This window comes from Mercenaria mercenaria, chromosome 3 (assembly GCF_021730395.1).
Source record: "Mercenaria mercenaria strain notata chromosome 3, MADL_Memer_1, whole genome shotgun sequence".
Taxonomy (NCBI): domain Eukaryota; kingdom Metazoa; phylum Mollusca; class Bivalvia; order Venerida; family Veneridae; genus Mercenaria; species Mercenaria mercenaria.
The window spans coordinates 75063170-75090034 of record NC_069363.1 but is presented as its reverse complement, the minus strand read 5'-3'; the positions used below and the strand labels follow the sequence as shown (position 1 = coordinate 75090034).

Sequence of the window (26865 nt, the reverse complement as noted above, 5' to 3'; positions counted from 1 at the left end):
TTTAAGTTCTAGATCTAATAATTTATTAAAGTTAACAGAAATTTTTATAAGTTGACAACAGTTTTATTCATTTATAAATAAATATGGCATTTCATAATTTGATCTAAAATATTGGTTGAACATTTAAAGTACAATGTTTTTCAAATCTTTCCAAAAATATCAGAAAATCTTTACTCTATGCTATTGATAAAATTTATATTACCAGTAAGTTGTTAGATTTCAGTATGATTTACAACAATAATTTTAAGTAAAATTTTATATTTCACTGTCATTGTCTTCTCAGATAAATTTGATTTTTTAAAAAGAACTATGAAATGCCAAAGTGTACAGGTTATCATTTTCATTTCTTTTAAATTTTCATTTACTGTTCCAGTTCACTATTCTTCCTATGAAAATGTTTATAATTAACTTCTGTTCACATGTTAAAAGTTATGCTGTTGACTCAAGTTGATGGTGTTTCTCTTACAGATGAGTCCTGGAAACACTGTATGGGTCACAAAATTAAATCGGGACGAAACACACCTGACAACAGATGTTGATAAAAACAATCAGTTGCATTAATAACCAACTGAAGATAAAAAAAGAAAATGTTAAAACTTAAATCCAAAAACATTTTTAAAAATTTGCATGTATTTTCAAATTTATCTGATTTTCAGGTGTGTCTAAGGCTGTTTTCATTCAAATGACATAGTTTAACAACTTGTTTAATAGTTAAATGTGCTATTGCCTACCTATTCCCATAAAGGAGTGCAATGTGATGAAACAATGTTAAAATGATCACTATTCCAATAATTAGTTAACCAATAATAGTAGATGGTTTTGTAGTGAACAAGAACTGCCACTCAGGGTCAATTAAAAGAGAAAACATTAGAAATGATACAAGGAGGTTTTTAAAGTAAACAGCTTTAAGGCCTACACCATGTAAATTTCATACAAAAAAAAACCCTTTAACTTTATGCAGCAAACTTTCCAAAAATAGAATGTTTATCAGTTGGTTAGAAAAGTACTACATATACTTTCAGTGATTCACATGACTTTATACTGCACAAGCCAAAAAGGGAGTTAATCAATAAAAACTGATTTAACATATTCAGTAACATTTTCACCCATGCCAATCTTTGACACATAAATGCGATAATTAAAATTCGAAAACAAGAAATTAATGTGTCTCATGTTCCTAACAAACAACGTGGCAGCCACATTTAAATTTAATGTAAACAAAGATAATGCCTTCAACAATATATATCTATCGGCTATAGTTGTTTTTTTTTTTAAATAATTAAGCTTTTTCTTCTCTCTCACCTTATTTTAATTCAGTTCAGTTTTAAGTGTTTTGGGGCAAATTACATATACACAATGTATCCAATCAATGTAGTCAACAAATGATTGCAATTTCAGCTGAATGGCTCAAGCAGTTTTAACCCTTATCATGCTGTTCATGGTTGGTCCTACCTTTGCAACAAGTGTAGATCATGATAAGCCTGCACATCTGTGCAGTCTGATCTTTATCTGCATTGTTCGCCATTCAGTCAGTATCTTTCGGTTAGCACCCCTTTTAACACTTAATAATACTGTCCAAATTGTAAAACGTACAAGTTCATTATAGAAATTTAGCAAGGGCCTAAGGGTTAAAGTTACATTAAATTATATAGCTAATTGTGTCCCCTGTGCACCCAAAAAAAGTGTGACATTTACATGAAGGCTAGTTTTCAACAGTGTGTCTTTTTAATCAAGCTTTATTGTTAGAGCTTTGATTTTTTATGTAACTTAAAGTCTGCACATTTAAAGCAAAATACTTTTTTTTCATAAACTACATCTCATTCTTACCAATATCAGGCAATATGTCGCATCTTGTGATGGAACCCTCTTCACAAAATGTAGTGAAAAAAAAAAAAAAAAAAACAATTTAAATGTTGAACACTACAGTTTCATAACCGCAATACTTTTCTTGAGTCCAAATGTTTTCCTAAGATCTTAATCTTTTCAGCTTTGAAGACACAATCTGACTATTTCTGTTTGATAAATCAACTTTCTCAGAATCTTGATGAAAGTCTATACACACAAAAATGTCCCCTGTGCACCTTTTCAGTAGTTTAGTGTCAGATTTTTTATATTCTTTAAATAAAATGTTTTTTACATAGGCTCCCACTTCCACAGTATATCTTGAAGCTTGTTCCTTTCACATGGCAGATATATTGTATTCGAGGAGATACATCAGGAGGAGGTACATCAATCTGAAAAGGAATTGTTTTTTCTATGTTATATACAGTACACTATCACAAATTTTATTTTTGTTATGCATTTATAGAGCGAAATTTCCTTTTTTTTTGTTTCAGTATGATTCAATTTTGCCATAGTATTTCAGTCATGTAATGGTGTTCAGTTAACCTATCAAGTGTTCCTGCATTCTTTACTAGAAATGACTTGTGCTCACAGACAACTTCCCATTGTAAATGAGTAAGAAATGTTGGACAAATGACTTCAGACATGTTCTTCTCTCAAACTGTTAAAGATATTACATGCATAGCCAAAGGATCAAACTTACAACTTTTCTTGATTTATAGTCTAGTGCTTTATATTCTGAGCTAGGCATGCAAATTATCATAAGTGAAAGTTTCAAACCAAAACCAATACTGGTCAAAATCAGCCTGATCCATTTAAGATGTTTGTAAATGAAGTGCCTCCATTCAGGGTATCAATTTTGTTTCTGTATATTTTGCAAGCATGCTTTTACTTATTGTTCTCCTTTATTTCCTTTTGACTAAAATTAAAATCTAGCATGGTTTGAATTATAATAGAGTTTGCAAATTTAGGAAACATTGAGACTAACTCAGTCAATACATACTATACTTGAAATCACAGACCAGACACCAATACAGGTACTGCCTTCAGATCCATCAGTGTTTTGGAACCTTGGTGAATGGTCCTAGAACAGCTCAGAATGGATTATCCACTGTCATTAGCATCTTTTGAATCAGCACATAGCTCAAGCCTGACCTTTGTATAAGCTGAGGATCTTCATCAGCAGGCTGTGACCTGATATAAATTATATAAAATTGCTCTGTAACCAGGTTTAAATATACCTTATTCCATTTATAAGAAGGAATATCAATCTTTAAATTACACAAAGATTTTGATAATATAGAAAATCTTAAGCACTAAGTCTGAGACTTAGGTATACAAGATCAATGTTTATTGGGTGCATATACATAAGCTTATAATTATTAGCTACATAATTTTGATATCTACAAGAATCTTAATAAAACTGTGTGTGGGTGTGTATTATATAAACCACATATAAAATATATAAACATATAATATTAAATAGCATACTTTGAAACATATGCATTGACAATGAACATTTAAAACCATTATCAAAATCTGTGACATTTCAGGGACGCCTTACAATTGAAATAGCTTTTCCTTTCATAATGATTTAAAAAAACCAACATGTTTTAGCATTTTATTGAGGAATTTCATATTCTGTCTCTATTTAGATCTACAATATACAGAAGTGTACAGAAAAAGAAGGAAAACCTTTAATATACAAATATATATTCTACTGATTGGAAATTTCCCATCATAAAATGCTATTATGCTGTCATACAGATTTTCAAACTTCTGTTTCAAAAATATATTTTTTTACCATGCTTGTGTCAAAAATAGTTTTTATATAGTCCTGTCTCAAGTTATGATATATTACAAACCTGCAACATTTAAAAACAAGAATAAGCTAGGCCTATATATGACACCTGTTGTTTGCATCTCAAGTGAGACTAATGTTTACACTATTGTCTAACATAAAATATTGGTTATTTAGGATGTCTGGGGGGTGAAAGTGCTGCAAAAATGTAATTAAAAAAAATGGAACACATTTCAAACTGAAAGTGAAAGTAGAAATGAAAAGTAGAACTAGGATCATGTAAAGCCTTTGAGACCCCCTCATGTAAATTTTCATAAATGGAAATTATACCTGCCAGACCAATAATATTCATAGTACATATAAACAAGTAGCAGATACTTTCTATAAAGGTCACCTTGTTTGGTTATAGTTTGTATTTTGTCTTAAACACATGTACCTCTAACTGTCCACATTTTATCTTGTAGAAATGTCAATCTTTTTTTTTCAACACATTTTTTTCTCTAAATTTGTTTTTGTTGTGTGTCTAACATACTTATCTAGGTACTCTGGTTAATGAAATATAATTAACTTTTATAGTTTTTGAAATATTGCATTTTTTTTTCATTTTGACAGCTCTACCTACTTTCACTTTCATTTTGCATTTTCAAAAAAATGTACATGGTTTGCAGCACTTTCAACTCACAGGGTACCTGGCGAAATACGTTAGACACAGAATTAATTTATAATCATGACAGCAATGACAAAATACTATGGAAAAAGAAGCTTGATATCTTATACAAAATAGAATGTGAGTATTTTGAACAAACTGTGTTGTTCAAAGTTTGAAATGCCTGCAGTAGAGAATGCATAGCTATTTATGTCCCTGCAATCATTGATATTAATACACTAATTGCAGTAATTAATATGTGAATCAAAAAACAATATATACTTACGGCTGCATATCTGAATCCAATAAATATATGCCCGATAACATAAAATTGTCACACGTAGTGTAACAACATATGGTTGTGTTTACGTAATCCCATATTTGGTAAAGAAAACACATTCAATATGACGTAGTACCCTCGACTGTGTGTTTGATTGATTCAAAAGTGACAGGTTTGAAGCTGATGAATTATAATATCGAAAATACACTGCCATACTTTTGTACAACAGTGTACAAACATACAATCTGGATATATCCCGAAACTGTACATGTTGTTTATGAACATTTCTCAACGCTTCATTTCGTCTCAATAAATGAATAAATCCACTGCCTCGAACTATGCACTCGTGTTCGTGGGAAAGTTCACGCGGCTCCTTGGATGTTTGGCCGCTTATGTCTTAAAAAATTACGGCTCAGCTGAGAAAAATCTCAAGACTTGAGAAAAAGTTTAGAGAAAGCCAACGTGAGAAATTTCTCAGCTGAGACAATTCTCAGACAATTCTGAGACAATCTTGGGCTGAGAATTTTCTCACTTTGAGAACGTTAGTGAAAGCGGGGCCTGCTGGTCATGACCAACCTCCCTATCAATGTTCGTGACCCTAGGCCTAAGCGTTCTTGAGTTATCATCCGGACACCGTTTTACTATTCAGGGTCACTGTGACCTGGACCTTTGACATACAGACCTGAAAATCAATAGGGGTCATCTGCTGGTGATGACCAACCTCCCTATCAACTTTCATGATCCTAGGCCCAAGCGTTCTTGAGTTATCATCCGGAACGGATTGGTCTACATTCCGACAGACAGACCACCATCTGCAAAACAATATACCTCTCCTTCTTCGAAGGGGGGCATAACAATGCATAACAGTAATATAATTTACACTATTGCAATGACCGCATGGTACCGCAGCAGAACAATATTTTGCTTCATGATTTGACAACACCTAAAACACAATTTGTTTTCTTTCAGATATTTTCTTTTCTCTTCATGTGATTTTTTCTTAAACACATAGCTATCACTTAATGAATGCTTGCGCGCAAACGTGAGAAAAGACTGTTTCGCGCGGGCTTTAATTCGCGCATTTTCAATTTTAGAAATGAAACAAGAGGGCCATGATGGCCCTACATCGCTCACCTGTTATCATTGCACTTGAGGACAAGAAGGTCCTCAGAAAAAATATCTAAGTCCAAAGGACAGTAACAACAAAGGGAAGAAATTTAACCAAAAAGAAAAAAAAATCTTACAAGGTACAGATATGTCAAAATACACCTAAAAACTGGAGGTACCATCCATGTTGTACCACAGAAAAGTGGTCTCGGTTTTTCCCTACGAACAATAATAAAAAAGTTACTAAATATCAGCTATTTATAGTAACGTAAAAGGAAAGTAATTAAAAAAAAATTATTGTAAGTGAACAAAAGAAGGATCTGCCAAATAAATCTGTTGACATAAATGAAATTTCAGATCAGTATCTTCATTAGTTACGGAGATATACCCATTTTAATTTGAAATAAAGGGAGGTAATTTGACATAAAATCAGTCCATAGTTATCTACCCTGATTGGCTCAGTCCAACTAATAACAATAATGAAATTTCAAATAAGTCCTATAAGTACTTATTGATATAAATCCATTTTGATTACAATCAGGGGAGGTAATCAGATATAAAATAACTCTGAACCTACGCTTGGATCTGATTTGTCATGGAATCCAAGAATTATTGTTGTTGAAGTTGTTTTGGAAGTTTGTATCAAATAAAACCATAAATGAAGTCTCTTTATGGCTGCAAAGGCCAAAATAGCCAATTTTGGGCCTTTAAGGGGCCATAACACTGGAACCCATGAAGAAATCTGGCCAGTTCAAGAAAGGAATCAAGATCTTGTTGTGATACAACTTGTGTGCAAGTTTGGTTAAAATCGAATCATAAATGCAGCTACTATTGTGCAGACAAGGTCAAAATAGCTAATTTTGGCCATTTCAGGGGCCATAACTCTGGAGCCCATTATGGGATCTGGCTGGTTCTACTAAGGAATCAAGATCTTATGGTGACACAAGTTTTGTGCAAGTTTGATTAAATTCAAATCATAAATGAAGCTGCTATTGTGTATACAAGGTCAAAATAGCTAATTCTGGCCCTTTCAGGGGCCATAACTCTGGAACCCATAAAGGAATCTGGCCAGTTCAAGAAAGGAACCAAGATCTTATGGTGATACAAGTTGTGTGCCAGTTTGGTAAAAATCAAATCATAAACTAGAAAATGCTTTTGTAAAAAAGCGCATGTCTCCCCCAAAGTCCTATAGGCAAGAAGTCAATAGGGGTCAGGAGCGAAAGTCAAAGAGACACTGATGGTTGGCTGCAATAGGGATCATCTACTTGGCATGTCCAGTCATCCCGCTAAATTTCAACACTCTTGGCCTAGTGGTTCTCAAGTCACTGTTCAGGCTCCTGGAACCTTGACCTTTGATCAAGTGACCTCAAAATAAATAGGGGTCATCTACTCTGCATGTCCAATCATCCTATTAAGTTTCAACATTGTAGGTCAAGTGGTTCTCAAGTTATTTCCAAAAAATGCTTTTACATGAACAGGCCACTGTGACCTTGACCTTTAATAGACTGACCCCAAAATCAATAGGGGTCATCTACTCTAAATGTTCAATCAGCCTATGAAGTTTCAACATTCTGGGTCAAGTGGTTCCTAAGTTATTGATCGGAACTGGTTATCAATGTTCAGGCCTCTGTGACCTTGACCTTTTACGGAGTGGCCCCAAAAACAATAGGGGTCATTTACTCTGCATGAACAATCATCCTATGAAGTTTCAACATTCTGGGTCGAGAGGTTCTCAAGTTATTGATTGGAAATGGCTTTCCATGTTCAGGCCCCTGTGGCCTTGAACTTTAACAGAGTGACCCTAAAATCGTTAGGGGTCATCTACTCTGCATGATCAATCATCCTATGAACTTTCATCATTCTGGGTCAAGTGGTTCTCAAGTTACTGACCGGAAATGGTTTTCCATGTTCAGGCCCCTGTGACCTTGACCTTTCACAGAGTGACCCCAAAATCGTTAGGGGTCATCTACTCTGCACGATCAATCATCCTGTTAAGTTTCAACATTCTGGGTCAAGTGGTTCTCAAGTTACTGACCGGAAATGGTTTTCAATGTTCAGGCCCCTGTGACATTGACCTTTGATGGAGTGACCCCAAAATCGATAGGGGTCATCTACTTTGCATGTACAATCATCCTATGAAGTTTCAACATTCTGGGTCAAGTGGTTCTCTAGTTATTGATCGGAAATTGTTTTCCATGTTCAGGCCCCTGTGACCTTGACCTTTGATGCAGTAACCCCAAAATCAATAGGGATCATCTTCTCTTCATGACCAATCATCCTATGAAGTTTCAACATTCTGGGTCAAGTGGTTCTCTAGTTATTGATCGGAAATGGTTTTCAATGTTCAGGCCCCTGTGACCTTGACCTTTGACGGAGTGACCACAAAATCAATAGGGATCATCTACTCTTCATGGCCAATCATCCTATGAAGTTTCAACATTCTGTGTCAGGTGGTTCTCTAGTTATTGATCGGAAATGGTTATCAATGTTCAGGCCTCTGTGAGCTTGACCTTTAACGGAGTGGCCCCAAAAACAATAGGGGTCATTTACTCTGCATGAACAATCATCCTATGAAGTTTCAACATTCTGGGTCGAGAGGTTCTCAAGTTATTGATTGGAAATGGCTTTCCATGTTCAGGCCCCTGTGGCCTTGAACTTTAACAGAGTGACCCTAAAACCGTTAGTGGTCATCTACTCTGCATGATCAATCATCCTATGAACTTTCATCATTCTGGGTCAAGTGGTTCTCAAGTTATTGACCGGAAATGGTTTTCAATGTTCAGGCCCCTGTGACCTTTACCTTTCACAGAGTGACCCCAAAATCGTTAGGGGTCATCTACTCTGCATGATCAATCATCCTGTTAAGTTTCAACATTCTGGGTCAAGTGGTTCTCAAGTTACTGACCGGAAATGGTTTTCAATGTTCAGGCCCCTGTGACCTTGACCTTTAATGGAGTGACCCCAAAATCGATAGGGGTCATCTACTTTGCATGTACAATCATCCTGTGAAGTTTCAACATTCTGGGTCAAGTGGTTCTCTAGTTATTGATCGGAAATTGTTTTCCATGTTCAGGCCCCTGTGACCTTGACCTTTCACAGAGTGACCCCAAATTCAATAGGGGTCATCTACTCTTCATGACCAATCATCCTGTGAAGTTTCAACATTCTGGGTCAAGTGGTTCTCTAGTTATTGATCGGAAATGGTTTTCAATGTTCAGGCCCCTGTGACCTTGACCTTTGACGGAGTGACCCCAAAATCAATAGGGATCATCTACTCTTCATGGCCAATCACCCTATGAAGTTTCAACATTCTGTGTCACGTGGTTCTCTAGTTATTGCTCGGAAATGGTTTTCAATGTGCAGGCCTCTGTGACCTTGACCTTTGACGGAGTGACCCCAAATTCAATAGGGGTCATCTACTCTTCATGGCCAATCATCCTATGAAGTTTCAACATTTTGGGTCAAGTGGTTCTCTAGTTATTGATCGGAAATGGTTTTCAATGTTCAGGCCCCTTTGACCTTGACCTTAGACGGAGTGACCCCAAAAACAATAGGGGTCGTCTACTCCAGCAGCCCTACAACTCTATGAAGTTTGAAGGTTCTAGGTCAAATGGTTCTCCAGTTATTGCTCGGAAATGAAGTGTGACGTACGGACGGACAGACAGGGCAAAAACAATTTGCCTCCAGGCCCCGCTTTCACTAACGTTCTCAAGTCAAAATCTCAGCTCAAGTCTGAGAAAAATCTCAACTTTGATTCTCAGCTTGAGATTTTTCTCAGATTGGCTTTCACTAAAAATCTCTCAGTAAAATCTCAACTTCCGCGCTGAGATTTTTCTCAGATGTCTTGAGTCAAGGGTTGGGCTGTCTCAGTGCTTTTCTCAAAGAAACAAAATGGCGACTTTTCGACGATACAATATACGCCGCCGCCGTAGTCGGTGCCAGTTTCACGTTGAGTTCACCAGCATGACATGGATGACAACAAACTTCGTCGGAGTCGGTAATTTCTTAATTTCAAGGGAAGTAATCCAAGTAAAACTAAAATGGCCGATTGTTGCTAGGGACACTGTTTACGCTTTCAAAACACATGCAGCAATTAATTTACCACAAGGAAAACATTTTTAAACATTTTTACTGTTTCTAAAATGTTTCTTTCTCGTCTTGAATGCTACACACTTTTGAAGACAATATTTATTACGTACAGTAGACGTTTTACTGTGCCTATGTTTCGTACCAAAAACGCTCGTACCGAGATATATTTACTTGTGCAGTAACGTCCATAGAAGTCCTTATTCTTGTGAAATTTCGTTTCACAACTTGGGGGTTATCATCAAGGGGTGATAAAAATGAGCAGTTAGTGGTTGGCTCAAAGCCGGGACCCGTTGTTTACAGGGTGTGCACACTATCAACTGAACTAACCAGCTGCTGAAACAATTCCCCCTTTGTGGAAATCAAGTCCTATAACATAAGAAACTCCCCAGCTATATAAAAGTAGTGTACATAGAGGGGACTATTCCTGGATAATGCCTCTAGTTTATAAAACTGTCACAGTCCAATGTGTGCATCTAGTTAATTGAACAGATTGAGTAAAATGTGCAGTCAGTCTACTGTAGGGCTCAATCTTGGGGACCCTCTCATACAGGACTAGTTCTCTACCAACTAAGCTAACATACTGCTTAAACAAAATCTCCACTTTGTAGTAGTCAAGTCCTGTTGCCTCATAGGCCTCAGTAGCCAAGTGGTAGATGGCAAACATCTTCAGTGGGATATTGTAGGTTCAGTCTCTAGCCATGTCAAGTGATAAAAGTTATTACATAATGGCATGATATTACATACGGCTTTATACACCAGCTTGTTTATAAGTAATCACTCGTTAATAAGCATTTGGAAATATTTTGTTTTGCATTTTACAGTGCTGTTAACTATTAACATCTATACTTTACATAGTTCACATTTAGCAAGTGGCAAATAGCATAATGTAATTGAATAAGCAGAAAAACTGATGGACACAAAGACAATGAAAAATATTTAAGTTCTAATAATTTATTAACGTTAACAGAAATTTTTATAAGTTGACAACAGTTTTATTCATTTATAAATAAATATGGCATTTCATAATTTGATCTAAAATATTGGTTGAACATTTAAAGTAAAATGTTTTTCAAATCTTTCCAAAAATATCAGAAAATCTTTACTCTATGCTATTGATAAAATTTATATTACCAGTAAGTTGTTAGATTTCAGTATGATTTACATCAATAATTTTAAGTAAAATTTTATATTTCACTGTCATTGTCTTCTCAGATAAATTTGATCTATCTTTATAAAAGAACTATGAAATGCCAAAGTGTACAGGTTATCATTTTCATTTCTTTTATAATTTTCATTTACTGTTCCAGTTCACTATGTTCCTTTGAAAATGTTTATAATTAACTTCTGTTCACATGTTAAAAGTTATGTTGTTGACTCAAGTTGATGGTGTTTCTCTTACTGATGAGTCCTGGAAACACTGTATGGGTCACAAAATTAAATTGGGACGAAACACACCTGACAACAGATGTTGATAAAAACAATCAGTTGCATTTATAACCAACTGAAGATAAAAATAAGAAAATGTTAACTTAAATCCAAAAACATTTTTAAAACATTACATGTATTTTCAAATTGATCTGATTTTCAGGTGTGTCTAAGGCTGTTTTCATTCAAATGACATAGTTTAATAATAAGTTTTAATAGTTAAATGTGATATTGCCTCCATATTCCCATAAAGGAGTGCATTGTGATGAAACAATGTTAAAATTCTCACTATTCCAATAATTAGTTAACCAATAATAGTAGATGGTTTTGCAGTTAACAAGAACTGCCACTTTGACACATAAATTCGAAAACAAGAAATTAATGTGTCTTATATTTCTAACAAAAAAGGTGGCAGCCACATTTAAATTTAATGTAAACAAAGATAATGCCTTCAACAATGTGTATCTATCGGCTATATTGTCTTTTTTTATTAATAATTAAGCTTTTTCTTCTCTCTCACCTTATTTTAATTCAGTTCAGTTTTATAAAGTGTTTTGGGGCAAGTTACATTATATCCAATCAATGTAGTCAACAAATGTTTGCAATTTCAGTTGAATGGCTCAAGAAGTTTTAATCCTTATCATGCTGTTCATGGTTGGTCCTACCTTTGCGACAAGTGTAGATCATGATCAGCCTGCATATTAGTGCAGTCTGATCTTCATCTGCACTGTGCGCCATTCAGTCAGTATCTTTTGGTTAGCACCCCTTTTAACACTTAATAATTCTGTCCAAATTGTAAAATGGACAAGTCCATTATAGAAATTTAGCAAGGGCCTAAGGGTTAAAGTTATATTAAATTATACAGCTAATTGTGTCCCCTGTGCACCCAAGAAAGTGTGACAATTACATGTTGGCTAGTTTTTTAAATCAAGTTTTATTGTTACAGCTTTGATTTTTTTATGTAACTTAAAGTCTACACATTTAAAGCAAAATACTTTTTTTCATAAACTACATCTCATTCTTACCAATATGTCACATCTTGTGATGGAACCCTCTTCACAAAATGTAGTGAAAAAAAAAACCCAAAAACAATTTAAATGTTGAACACTACTGTTTCATTACCCCATTACTTTTCTTGAGTCCTAATGTTTCCTAAGATCTTAATCTTTTTCAGCTTTGAAGACACAATATGACTATTTCTGTTTAATAAATCAACTTTCTCAGAATCTTGATGAAAGTCTATACACACAAAAATGTCCCCTGTGCACCTTTTCAGTAGTTTAGTGTCAGATTTTTTATATTCTTTAAATAAAATGTTTTTACATAGGCCCCCACTTCCACAGTATATCTTGCAGCTTGTTCCTTTCACATGGCAGATATTGTATTCAAGGAGATACATCAGGAGAAGGTACATCAATCTGAAAAGGAATTGTTTTTTCTATGTTATATACAGTACACTATCACAAATTTTATTTTTGTTATGCATTTATGAAGCGAAATTTCCTTTTTTTTGTTTCAGTATGATTCAATTTTGCCATAGTATTTCAGTCATGTAATGGTGTTCAGTTAACCTATCAAGTGTTCCTGCATTCTTTACTAGAAATGACTTGTGCTCACAGACAACTTCCCATTGTAAATGAGTAAGAAATGTTGGACAAATGACTTCAGACATGTTCTTCTCTCAAACTGTTAAAGATTATTACATGCATAGCCAAAGGATCAAACTTACAACTTTTCTTGATTCATAGTCTAGTGCTTTATATTCTGAGCTAGGCATGCAAATTATCATAAGTGAAAGTTTCAAACCAAAACCAATACTGGTCAAAATCAGCCTGATCCATTTCAAATGTGTGTAAATGAAGTGCCTCCATTCAGGGTATCAATTTGGTTTGTATATTTTGCAAGCATGCTTTTATTTATTGTTCTCCTTTATTTCCTTTTGACTAAAATTAAAATCTAGCATGGTATGAATTATAATAGAGTTTGCAAATTTAGGAAACATTGAGACTAACTCAGTCAATACATACTATACTTGAAATCACAGGCCAGACACCAATACAGGTACTGCCTTCAGTTCCATCAGTGTTTTGGAACCTTGGTGAATGGTCCTAGAACAGCTCAGAATGGATTATCATCTGTCATTAGCATCTTTTGAATCAGCACATAGCTCAAGCCTGACCTCTGTATAAGCCGAGGACCTTCATCAGCTGGCTGTGACCTGATATAAATTATATAAAATTGCTCTGTAACCAGGTTTAAATATACCTTATTCCATTTATAAGAAGGAATATCAATCTTTAAATTACACAAAGATTTTGATAATATAGAAAATCTTAAGCACTAAGTGTGAGACTTAGGTATACAAGATCAATGTTTATTGGGTGCATGTACATAAGCTTATAATTATTCGCTACATAATTTTGATATCTACAAGAATCTTAATAAAACTGTGTGTGGGTGTGTATTATATAAACCTCATATAAAATATATATATAACATATAAAATTAAATAGCATACTTTGAAACATATGCATTGACAATGAACATTTAAAACCATTATCAAAATCTGTGACATTTCAGGGATGCCTTACAACTGAAATAGCTTTTTCTTTCATAATGATTTTTAAAAAAAACAACAACATGTTTTAGCATTTTATTGAGGAATTTCATATTCTGCCTCTATTTAGATCTACAATATAGAGAAGTGTACAGAAAAAGAAGGAAAACCTTTAATATACAAATACATATTCTACTGATTGGAAATTTCCCATCATAAAATGCTATTATACTGTCATACAGATTTTCAAACTTCTGTTTCAAAAATATATTTTGTTACCATGCTTGTGTCAAAAATTGTTTTTATATAGTCCTGTCTCAAGTTATGATATATTACAAACCTACAACATTTAAAAACAGGAATAAGCTAGGCCTATATATGACACCTGTAGTTTGCATCTCAAGTGAGACTAATGTTTATACTATTGTCTAACATAACATATTGGTTATTTAGGAAGTCTGGGGGGTGGAAGTGCTGCAAAAATGTAATTAAAAAATGGAACACATTTCAAACTGAAAGTGAAAGTAGAAATGAAAAGTAGAACTAGGATCATGTAAAGCCTTTGAGACCCCCTCATGTAAAATTTCATAAATGGAAATTATACCTGCCAGACCAATACTATTCATAGTACATATACACAAGTAGCAGATACTTTCTATAAAGGTCACCTTGTTTGGTTATACTTTGTATTTTTTCTTAAACACATGTACCTCTAACTGTCCACATTCTATCTTGTAGAAATGTCAATCTTTTTTTTTTCAACACATTTTTTTCTCTTAATTTGTTTTTGTTGTGTGTCTAACATAATTATCTAGGTACTCTGGTTAATGAAATCTAATTAACTTTTATATTTTTTGAAATATTGCGTTTTTTTTTCATTTTGACAGCTCTACCTACTTTCACTTTCATTTTGCATTTTCAAAAAAATGTACATGGTTTGCAGCACTTTCAACTCACAGGGTACCTGGCGAAATACGTTAGATACAGAATTAATTCATAATCATGACAGCAATGACAAAATACTATGGAAAAAGAAGCTTGATATCTTCTACAAAATAGAATGTGAGTATTTTGAACAAACTGTGTTGTTCAAAGTTTGAAATGCCTGCAGTAGAGAATGCATAGCTATTTATGTCCCTGCAATCATTGATATGAATACCCTAATTGCAGTAATTAATATGTGAATCAAAAAACAATATATACTTACGGCTGCATATCTGATTCCAATAAATATATGCCCGATAACATAAAATTGTCACACGTAGTGGAACAACATATGATATGGCTGTGTTTACGTAATCCCATATTTGGTAAAGAAAACACATGCAATATGACGTAGTACCCTCGACTGTGTGTTTGATTGGTTCAAAAGTGACAGGTTTGAAGCTGATTAATTATAATATTGAAAATACACTGCCATACCTTAGTACAACAGTGTACAAATTTGGATATATCCCGAAACTGTAAATGTTGTTTATGAACATTTCTCAACGCTTCATTTCGTCTCAATAAATGAATAAATCCACTGCCCCCAACTATGCACTCGTGTTTGTGGGAAAGTTCACGCGGCTCCTTGGATGTTTGGCCGCTTATGTCTTAAAAAATTACGGCTCAGCTGAGAAAAATCTCAAGACTTGAGAAAAAGTTTAGAGAAAGCCAACTTGAGAAATTTCTCAGCTGAGACAATTCTCAGACAATTCTGAGACAATCTTGAGCTGAGAATTTTCTCACTTTGAGAACGTTAGTGAAAGCGGGCCAGGCCCCGCTTTCACTAACGTTCCCAAGTCAAAATCTCATCTCAAGTCTGAGAAAAATCTCAACTTTGATTCTCAGCCTGAGATTTTTCTCAGATTGGCTTTCACTAAAAATTTCTCAGTAAAATCTCAACTTACGCGCTGAGATTTTTCTCAGATTTCTTGAGTCAAGGGTTGGGCTGTCTCAGAGCTTTTCTCAAAGAAACAAAATGGCGACTTTTCGACAATACAATGTACGCCGCCGCCGTAGTCGGTGCCATTTTCACGTTGAGTTCACCAGCATGGCATGGATGACAACAAACTTCGTCAGAGACGGTAATTTCTTAATTTCAAGGGAAGTAATCCAAGTAAAACTAATGTGGCCGATTGTTGCTAGGGACACTGTTTACGCTTTTAAGGGGACGCATATTGCTACATTCACAGTTCATACAGCAATGCGGAAGGGGTGCATATTCAAGAAATCGATGGTGGGAAAATAAAAAACATATTCCTAAACTGATATAATACTGATGGACACCTGTAATATTCAGTATTTTGTGGATAAGGATGTGGTACTATGAATGTAATAGGAAAACAGAGGTGTTTGTGAAAGTACATTCAACACAAAATATTAAGCTTTTGTATAAGGAAAACAGGTTTTTTACAATAACAGTGTTCCAAATAATGTTGAAGGGATGAGAGTTTCTTTCTAACACACCAGGTTTGCTTAAACATGTAAAAATTTAACGCCACGTCAGTTCATCTCGGGATGGACGCCATATTTCTCATTGATAAAAAATGTAAACAAAAAAATCAGAGTGGGATTAGCATTGCAAGGGCATAACATGACATTCTACACAATGAATACCTTAGAACAGATATCTAAGATGCTACACAGGTCAGGCGGGTTAAATGCATAATGTCGATCACTTGAAATTCATCTTGAAAAGGTGGTTAATTTTAGTTTGTTTACATGGTTTTTAATTTTCCCACGACTTCTCGGCGATTCACTGCAGATGTATTACTGCGCCGGACGAAAGGTAACTCTAATAAACAACGGGAGACAACTTAGGTGTCAGCACGTGTACGATTAAAAAAAAAAAACATGTCGATGATTGTAATTTCTTATAAAATAATGAATCCTATTCAGATATTCATCTTTAATATTAGAAAATTATTAATTTCTGTGGACATTTTTCAAAAAATATTACCTACAGTGGACTACTTTGCGCATCAAACTGGTTTCCGCTTCAGTTGTGAGGCACTTCCGTTATACTTTTGACAACAATAACAAAACACAAAATGAATCAATAAAGTCACTTATAAACCGACTGCTACTTAAATCGGTGTAAGTAAAGTTGTTGTTACAACATTATACATGTTCGTTACGTTATGAGATAAAGTTTATCTTGAACTGCATAATCCATTAAGTACGTTTACATGATACTGCATTTACAACTTATTTGACCCCATTTTTTACGTGAATGACAGCATTCTCGTGCAACTCGTGCAAACAGAGTTATGAAAAGTATGGTGGAGAATTCAAGGACAAATTATAAATGACATTAAAATGAGGATAACTGTATATTCGTCCAGTTTTGATCATTGACATTCCTGCTGTGTATTAGTAACTTTTGTGAACAAGATTAGAATGTTGCTTTTGCACATATACACATTGATTGGACCTCTCAACCAAATTTCATACCTTATTTTAGGGATTTTTAAGACAGTACATTTTCAAAAGTTTGTTGAATGTGTTTTGATATTTAAGTGCATTGCAATTCATGAATACCAAGTTAAAAATTAATAATGGCAACATTTCTAGGCCTTTATTGTAAGCCACTAGACTTCTGTAATGATAAATGTTTAATGTATTAAGGGGAATATACTCTTTTAGTTTTGTAATGTGGCATTCCTTGACCACCGTATCTTTTCTTATGCACTACTTTGTAAACAAACTAAATAATGTGTTTTAGCTCACATATGCCAAATGAAAAGCAAGACAGTGAACTTATTTCACATTCTTTCTTTAAATTAGAATCTGTAGGACATTGATAAATGTTTGGACAAAGTGAAGCACTATTATTTTCGCACCAAAAAGTCTTAATTGTTGACTTTGAATGTACACAAGAAGTCTTATGTAATTCAACAATAACTTTCTTGTTTCAGTTTTTCTCATTTTTATTTTAGTGAGCAATCCTTTGTGTACTTATAACAGTTGAAACACTATTCATTTCATTTACCAAAACCTTGTACTTTTTTGTAGGTAAATTTTATAATACCCCACCCACTTTTTTCTAATTTCAAAGTATGCGTCCCCTTAAAACACATGCAACAATTAATTTACCACAATAACATTTTCAAACTTTTTTACTGTTTCTAAAATGTTTCTTTCTCGTCTTGAATGCTACACAACTTTGAAGAAAATATTATATTAAGTACGATAGACATTTTACTGTGCCTATGTTTCGTACCAAAAACGCTCGTACCGAGATATATTGACTTGTGCAGTAACGTCCCTAGAAGTCCTTATTCTTAGCGCACAAAATTGTGAAATTTCGTTTCACAACTTGGGAGTTATTATCAAGGGGTGATAAGAATGAGCAGTTAGTGGTTGGCTCAAAGCCGGGACCCCTTGTTTACAGGGTGTGCATACTATCAACTGAACTAACCAGCTGCTGAAACAATTTCCCCTTTGTGGTAATCAAGTCCTATACCATAATAAACTCCCCTGCTATATAAAAGTCGTCCTCTAATTTATAAAACAGCGCAGTCCAATGTTGTGCACCTAGTTAATTGAACAGATTGAGTAAAATGTGCAGTCAGTCTACTGTAGGGCTCAATCTTGGGGACCCTCTCATACAGGACTAGTACTCTACCAACTAAGCTAACGTACTGCTTAAACAAAATCTCCACTTTGTAGTAATCAAGTCCTGTTGCCTCATAGGCCTCAGTAGCCAAGTGGTAGATGGTCCACCACTTCAGTGGGATATATTAGGTTCAGTCTCTAGCCATGTCAAGTGATACAAGTTATTACATAATTGCATGATGTTACATACGGCTCTATACACCAGCTTGTTTATAAGTAATCACTCATTAATAAGCATTTGGAAATATTTTGTTCTGCATTTTGCAGTGCTGTTAACTATTAACATCTATACTATAGATATTTCACATTTAGCAAGTGGCAAATAGCATGATGTAATTGAATAAGCAGAAAAACTGATGGACACAAAGACAATGAAAACTATTTAAGTTCTAATAATTTATTAAAGTTAACAGAAATTTTTATAAGTTGACAACAGTTTTATTCATTTATAAATAAATATGGCATTTCATAATTTGATCTTAAATATTGGTTGAACATTTAAAGTAAAATGTTTTTCAAATCTTTCCAAAAATATCAGAAAATCTTAACTCTATGCTGTTGATAAAATTTATATTACCAGTAAGCTGTTAGATTTCAGTATGATTTACAACAATAATTTTAAGTAAAATTTTATATTTCACTGTCATTGTCTTCTCAGATGAATTTGATATTTTTTAAAAAGAACTATGAAATGCCAAAGTGTACAGGTTTTCATTTCTTTTATAATTTTCATTTACTGTTCCAGTTTACTATGTTCCTTTGAAAATGTTTATAATTAACTTCTGTTCACATGTTAAATGTTATGTTGTTGACTCAAGTTGATGGTGTTTCTCTTACTGACGAGTCCTGGAAACACTGTATGGGTCACAAAATTAAACTGGGAGTGACGAAACACACCTGACAACGGATGTTGATAAAAACAATCAGTTGCATTTATAACCAACTGAAGATAAAAATAAGAAAATGTTATAACTTAAATTCAAAAATAATTTTACAACTTTGCATGTATTTTCAAATTTATCTGATTTTCAGGTGTGTCTAAGGCTGTTTTCATTCAAATGACATAGTTTAATAATTAAGCTTTTTCTTCTCTCTTTAATAATTAGTTTAATAGTTAAATGTGCTATTGCCTCCCTATTCCCATAAAGGAGTGCATTGTGATGAAACAATGTTAAAATGCTCACTATTCCAATAATTAGTTAACCAATAATAGTAGATGGTTTTGTAGTTAAGAAGAACTGCCACTTAGGGTCAATTAAAAGAGAAAACATTAGAAATCACTTAATTACATAAGAAATTATCAAAAATACAAAGTAGTTTTTAAAGTGAACAGCTTAAAGGCCTACACCATGTAAATTTCATACAAAAAAAACTTCCTTTAACTTTATGCAATAAACTTTCCTAAAATAGAATGTTTATCAGTTGATTAGAAAAGTACTACATATACTTTCAATGATGCACATGACTTTATACTGCACAAGCCACTTTCATAATGATTTTCCAAAAAAGATTTTTTATTGAGGAATTTCATATTCTGTCTCTATTTAGATCTACAATATACAGAAGTGTACAGAAAAAGAAGGAAAAGCTTTAATATACAAATATATATTCTACTGATAAAAAATTTCCATCATAAAATGCTATTATACTGTCATACAGATTTTCAAACTTCTGTTTCAAAATGTATTTTGTTACCATGCTTGTGTCAAAAATAGTTTTTATATAGTCCTGTCTCAAGTTATGATATATTACAAACCTGCAACATTTAAAAACAGGAATAAGCTAGGCCTATATATATATATATATATATATATATATATATATATATATATATATATATATATATATATATATATATATATATGACACCTGTAGTTTGCATCTCAAGTGATACTGATGTTTATACTATTGTCTAACATAACATATTGGTTATTCAGGAAGTCTGGGGTGAAAGTGCTGCAAAAATGTAATTAAAAAAAAAATGGAACACATTTCAAACTGAAAGTGAAAGTAGAAATGAAATGTAGAACTAGGATCATGTAAAGCCTTGAGACCCCTCATGTAAATTTTCATAAATGGAAATTATACCTGACAGACCAATAATATTCATAGCACATATACACAAGTAGCAGATACTTTCTATAAAGGTCACCTTGTTTGGTTATACTTTGTATTTTGTCTTAAACACATGTACCTCAAACTGTCCACATTCTATCTTGTAGAAATGTCAATCTTTTTTTTTTCAAACACATTTTTTCTCTAAATTTGTTTTTGTTGTGTGTCTAACATACTTATTTATTTAGACTACTCTGGTTAATGAAATCTAATTAACTTTCATATTTTTTTGAAATACTGCATTTATTTTCCATTTTGACAGCTCTACCTACTTTCACTTTCATTTTGCATTTTCAAAACAATGTACATGGTTTGCAGCACTTTCAACTCACAGAGTACCTGGCGAAAAACGTTAGACAAAGAATTAATTTATAATCATGACAGAAATGACAAAATGCTTTTGAAAAAGAAGCTTGATATCTTCTACAAAATATAGAATGTAAGTATTGTGAACAAATTGTGTTGTTCAAAATCAAAGTTTGAAATGCCTACAATAGAGAATGCATAGCTATTTATGTCCCTGCAATCATTGAATACACTAATTGCAGTAATTAATACGTGAATCACAAAACAATGTATACTTACGGCTGCATGTCTGATTCCCATAAACATATGCCCTAGTTTACATAAAATTGTCACACGTACAGTAGCGTAACAACGTATGGCTGTGTTTACCTAATCCCATATTTGGTAAAGAAAACACATGCAATATGACGTAGTACCCTCGACTGTGAGTTTGATTGATTCAAAAGTGACAGGTTTGAAGCTGATTAATTATAATATTGAAAACACACTGCCATACCTTTGTACAAACATACAATTTGGATATATCCCGAAACTGTACATGTTGTTTATGAACATTTCTCAACGCTTCGTTTCGTCTCAATAAATGAATAAATCCACTGCCCCCAACTATGCACTCGTGTTTGTGGGAAAGTTCACGCGGCTCCTTGGATGTTTGGCCGCTTATGTTTTAAAATATTACGGCTCAGCTGAGAAAAATATCAAGACTTGAGAAAAAGTTTAGAGAAAGCCAACTTGAGAAATTTCTCAGCTGAGACAATTCTCAGACAGTTCTGAGACAATCTTGAGCTGAGAATTTTCTCACTTTGAGAACGTTAGTGAAAGCGGGGCCTGGAAACACTGTATGGGTCACAAAATTAAATTGGGACGAAACACACCTGACAACAGATGTTGATAGAAACAATCAGTTGAATTGATTACCAACTGAAGATAAAAATAAGAAAATGTTCTAACTTAAATCCAAAAACATTTTTAAAAGTTTGCATGTATTTTCAAATTTATCTGATTTTCAGGTGTGTCTAAGGCTGTTTGCATTCAAATGAGTCGAAATGACATAGTTTAATAATTAGTTTAATAGTTAAATGTGCTATTGCCTCCCTATTCCAATAAAGGAGTGCATTGTGATGAAACAATGTTAAAATGCTCACTATTCCAATAATTAGTTAACCAATAATAGTAGATGGTTTTGTAGTTAACAAGAACTGCCACTCAGGGTCAATTAAAAGAGAAAACATTAGAAATGACTTAATTACATAAGAAATTATCAAAAATACACGGTGGTTTTTAAAGTAAACAGCTTAAAGGCCTACACCATGTAAATTTCATACGAAAAAAACCTCCTTTAACTTTATGCAACAAACTTTCCAAAACTAGAATGTTTATCAGTTGGTTAGAAAAGTATTACATATTCTTTCAATGATGCACATGACTTTATACTGCACAAGCCAAAAAAGGAGTTAATCAATAAAAACTGATTTAATATTTTCAGTAACATTTTCGCCCATGCCAATCTTTGACACATAAATGCGATAATTAAAGTTCAAAAACAAGAAATTAATGTGTCTTATGTTCCTAACAAACAACGTGGCAGCCACATTTAAATTTAATGTAAACAAAGATAATGCCTTCAACAAAGTATATCTATTGGCTATATTGTTTTTTTTTTTTTAATAATTAAGCTTTTTCTTCTCTCTCACCTTATTTTAATTCAGTTCAGTTTTATAAAGTGTTTTGGGGCAAATTACATATATCCAATCAATGTAGTCAACAAATGTTTGCAATTTCTGCTGAATGGCTCAAGCAGTTTTAACCCTTATCATGCTGTACATGGTTGGTCCTACCTTTGCGACAAGTGTAGATCATGATCAGCCTGCACATTTGTGCAGTCTGATCTTGATCTGCACTGTTTGCCATTCAGTCAGTATCTTTTTGGTTAGCACCCCTTTTAACACTTAATAATACTGTCCAAATTGTAAAACGGACAAGTTCATTATAGAAATTTAGCAAGGGCCTAAGAGTTAAAGTTGTATTAAATTATATAGCTAATTGTGTCCCCTGTGCACCCAAAAAAGTGTGACAATTACAACGTGTTGGCTAGTTTTCAACAGTGTGTTGTTTTTTTTTAATCAAGCTTTATTGTTACAGCTTTAATTTTTTATGTAACTTAAAGTCTGCACATTTAAAGCAAAATACTTTTTTTTCATAAACTACATCTCATTCTTACCAATATGTAACATCTTGTGATGGAACCCTCGTCACAAAATGTAGTGAAAATAAAACAAAAAAAAATTAAATGTTGAACACTACGGTTTCATAACCCCATTACTTTTATTGAGTCCTAATGTTTTCCTAAGATCTTAATCTTTTCAGCTTTGAAGACACAATATGACTATTTTTGTTTAATAAATCAATTTTCTCAGAATCTTGATGAAAGTCTATACACACAAAAATATCCCCTGTGCACCTTTTCAGTAGTTTAGTGTCAGATTTCTTATATTCTTTAAATAAAATGTTTTTTTTACATAGGCCCCCACTTCCACAGTATATCTTGCAGCTTGTTCCTTTCACATGGCAGATATATTGTATTCAAGGAGATAAATCAGGAGGAGGTACATCAATCTGAAAAGGAATTGTTTTTTCTATATTATATACAGTACACTATCACATATTTTATTTTTGTTATGCATTTATGGAGCGAAATTTCCATTTTTTTTTGTTTTTTGTTTCAATATGATTCAATTTTGCAACAGTATTTCAGTCATGTAATGGTGTTCAGTTAACCTTTTAAGTGTTCCTGCATTCTTTACTAGAAATGACTTGTGCTCACAGACAACTTCCCATTGTAAATGAGTAAGAAATGGTGGACAAATGACTTAGACATGTTCTTCTCTCAAACTGTTAAAGATATTGCATGCATAGCCAAAGGATCAAACTTACAACTTTTCTTGATTCATAGTCTAGTGCTTTATATTCTGAGCTAGGCATGCAAATTATCATAAGTGAAAGTTTCAAACCAAACCAATACTTTGTCAAAATCAGACTGATACATTTCAAATGTTTGTAAATGAATTAAGTGCCTCCATTCAGGGTATCAATTTGGTTTCTGTATATATTGCAAGCATGATTTTATTTATTGTTCTCCTTTATTTCCTTTTGAGTAAAATTAAAATCTAGCATGGTTTGAATTATGATAAAGTTTGCAAATTTAGGAAACATTGAGACTAACTTAGTCAATACATACTATCATTGATTTTTTAACTTTTTTTGGCAACAGCCCCTGTCTTTTAAACTGGGAATTTTTAGCGCGATAAACTTCAAAATTGGGAAAAATTGACAAAACCGAATTTTTATGATTATTTGCATCGTTTTAGTTCAACTTTCACAAGAAATCAATCTAATTGGGAAAAATCATCTCGTTTTGGGGAATTTTTAAGCATTTTTGTGGAATTTTGACCATTTTTGTCAATTGGGAAGACGCCGAATTTCGGAGTCAAATCGGCGCAAAAAAAATCACTGACTATAGTCTATACTTGAAATCACAGGCCAGACACCAGTACATGTACTGCCTTCAGTTCCATCAGTGTTTTGAAACGTTGGTGAATGGTCCCAGAACAACTCAGAATGGATTATCCACTGTCATTAGCATCTTTTGAATCAGCACATAGCTCAAGCCTGACCTCTGTATAATAAGCTGCAAGGATCTTCATCCACAGGCTGTGACCTGATATAAATTATATAAAAATGTTTGTCTGAAAACTGCTCTGTAACCAGGTTTAAATATATAGTTTATTCCATTTATAAGAAGGAATATCAATCTTTAAATTACACAAAGACTTTGATAATATAGAAAATCTTAAACACTAAGTTTGAGCCTTAGGTATACAAGATCAATGGTTATTGGGTACATAAGCTTATAATTATTAGCAACATAATTTTGATATCTACAAGAATCTTTAAGTTAATAAAATTGTGTGTTGGTGAGTTTTATTTAAGCCACATCATAAACCACATATAAAATATATAAACATATAAAACTAAATAGCATACTTTGAAACATATGCATTGACAATAAACATTTAAAACCGTTATCAAAATCTGTGACATTTCAGGGATGCCTTACAACTGAAACAGCTTTTTCTTTCATAATGATTTTTAAAAAAACAACAACATATATTAGCATTTTATTGAGGAATTTTATATTCTGTCTATTTAGATCTACAATATACAGAAGTGTTTAGAAAAAGAAGGAAAAGCTTTAATATACAAATATATATTTTACTGATTGAAAATTTCCCATCATAAAATGCTATTATACTGTCAAACAGATTTTCAAACTTCTTCTGTTTCAAAAATATATTTTGTTACCATGCTTATGTCAAAAATAGTTTTTATATAGTCCTGTCTCAAGTTATGAAATATTACAAACCTGCAACATTTAAAAACAGGAATAAACTAGGCCTATATATGACACCTGTTGTTTGCATCTCAAGTGAGATTGATGTTTATACTATTGTCTAACATAACGTATTGGCTATTTAGGAAGTCTGGGGGTGAAAGTGCTGCAAAAATGTAATTAAAAAAATGGAACACATTTCAAACTGAAAGTGAAAGTAGAAATGAAAAGTAGAACTAGGATCATGTAAAGCCTTTGAGACACCCTCATGTAAATTTTCATAAATGGAAATTATACCTGCCAGACCAATAATATTCATAGTACATATACACAAGTAGCAGATACTTTCTATAAGGGTCACCTTCTTTGGTTATACTTTGTATTTTGTCTTAAACACATGTACCTCTAACTGTCCACATTCTATCTTGTAGAAATGTAAATCTTTTTTTTTCAACATATTTTTTTCTCTAAATTTGTTTTTTGTTGTGTGTCTAACAAACTTATCTAGGTACTCTGGTTAATGAAATCTAATTAACTTTTTTATTTTTTGAAATATTGCATTTTTTTCATTTTGTCAGCTCTACTTTAACTTTCACTTTCATTTTGCATTTTCAAAAAAATGTACATGGTTTGCAGCACTTTCAACTCACAGAGTAGATTCTACCTGGCGAAATACGTTAGACACAGAATTAATTTATAATCATGACAGCAATGACAAAATGCTTTGGAAAAAGAAGCAAAATAGAATGTGAGTATTTTGAACAAACTGTGTTGTTCAAAGTTTGAAATGCCTACAGTAGAGAATGCATAGCTATGTCCCTGCAATCACTGATATGAATACACTAATTGCAGTAACTAATATGTGAATCAAAAAACTATACACTTACGTCTGCATATCTTGATTCCAATAAATATATGCCCGATAACATAAATTGTCACACGTAGTGTAACAACATATGGCTGTGTTTACGTAATCCCATATTTGGTAAAGAAAACACATGCAATATGACGTAGTACCCTCGACTGTGTGTTTGATTGGTTCAAAAGTGACAGGTTTGAAGCTGATTAATTATAATATTTAAAATACACTGCCATACCTTTGTACAACAGTGTACAAACATACAATTTGGGTGTATCCCGAAACTGTACATGTTGTTTATGAACATTTCTCAACGCTTCATTTCGTCTCAATAAATGAATAAATCCACTGCCCCCAACTATGCACATGTGTTCGTGGGAAAGTTCACGCGGCTCCTTGGATGTTTGGCCGCTTATGTCTTAAAAAAAGAAAAATCTCAAGACTTGAGAAAAAGTTTAGTGAAAGCCAACTTGAGAAATTTCTCAGCTGAGACAATTCTCAGACAGTTCTGAGAAAATCTTGAGCTGAGAATTTTCTCACTTGAGAACGTTAGTGAAAGCGGGGCCAGCTCCTAAATGACGTGAGTGATGACGCAGCGACCTTACGTGACCCTATTCTCGGAAAATGCAAAAAAAAAAAGACGAGAAATGGTGAATGACAGGGTCATTTCAAATCAATGTTTTGATCTTATTTCTGATCGCAGAAAGATGAAAATGGTCTCATTTAAAAGCCAATACTTTTATCCTCATTGTATTAAATTTTCAGTTTCATATCTTATTTAGTTTTTGCAAAATTATCGCCCAAACCTGCACTTTTGTTGTAACGGCGCGGCCATTGTTATTTTCC

At 33.3% G+C, this 26865-nt stretch overlaps 1 long non-coding RNA gene across 3 annotated transcripts; it reads right to left on the bottom strand.

The window, feature by feature from the left end:
* LOC123531295 (uncharacterized) lies at positions 1–26556 on the bottom strand. 3 transcript variants are annotated; one of them, XR_008370286.1, is made up of 5 exons: positions 26048–26556; positions 24286–24488; positions 21050–23386; positions 2846–3036; positions 1–2234 (listed from the first exon to the last, which is right to left on the bottom strand). It is a non-coding gene; the product is annotated as an uncharacterized LOC123531295 (long non-coding RNA). The 3 variants fall into 3 exon arrangements; XR_008370287.1 differs by lacking the exons at positions 1–2234; positions 2846–3036 and adding exons at positions 10695–12608; positions 13218–13408 and having other exon boundaries at positions 24298–24488; positions 26048–26555; XR_008370285.1 differs by lacking the exons at positions 1–2234; positions 2846–3036 and adding exons at positions 10695–12608; positions 13218–13408 and having other exon boundaries at positions 26048–26554.
* Between the last annotated feature and the right edge of the window lie 309 nt (positions 26557–26865).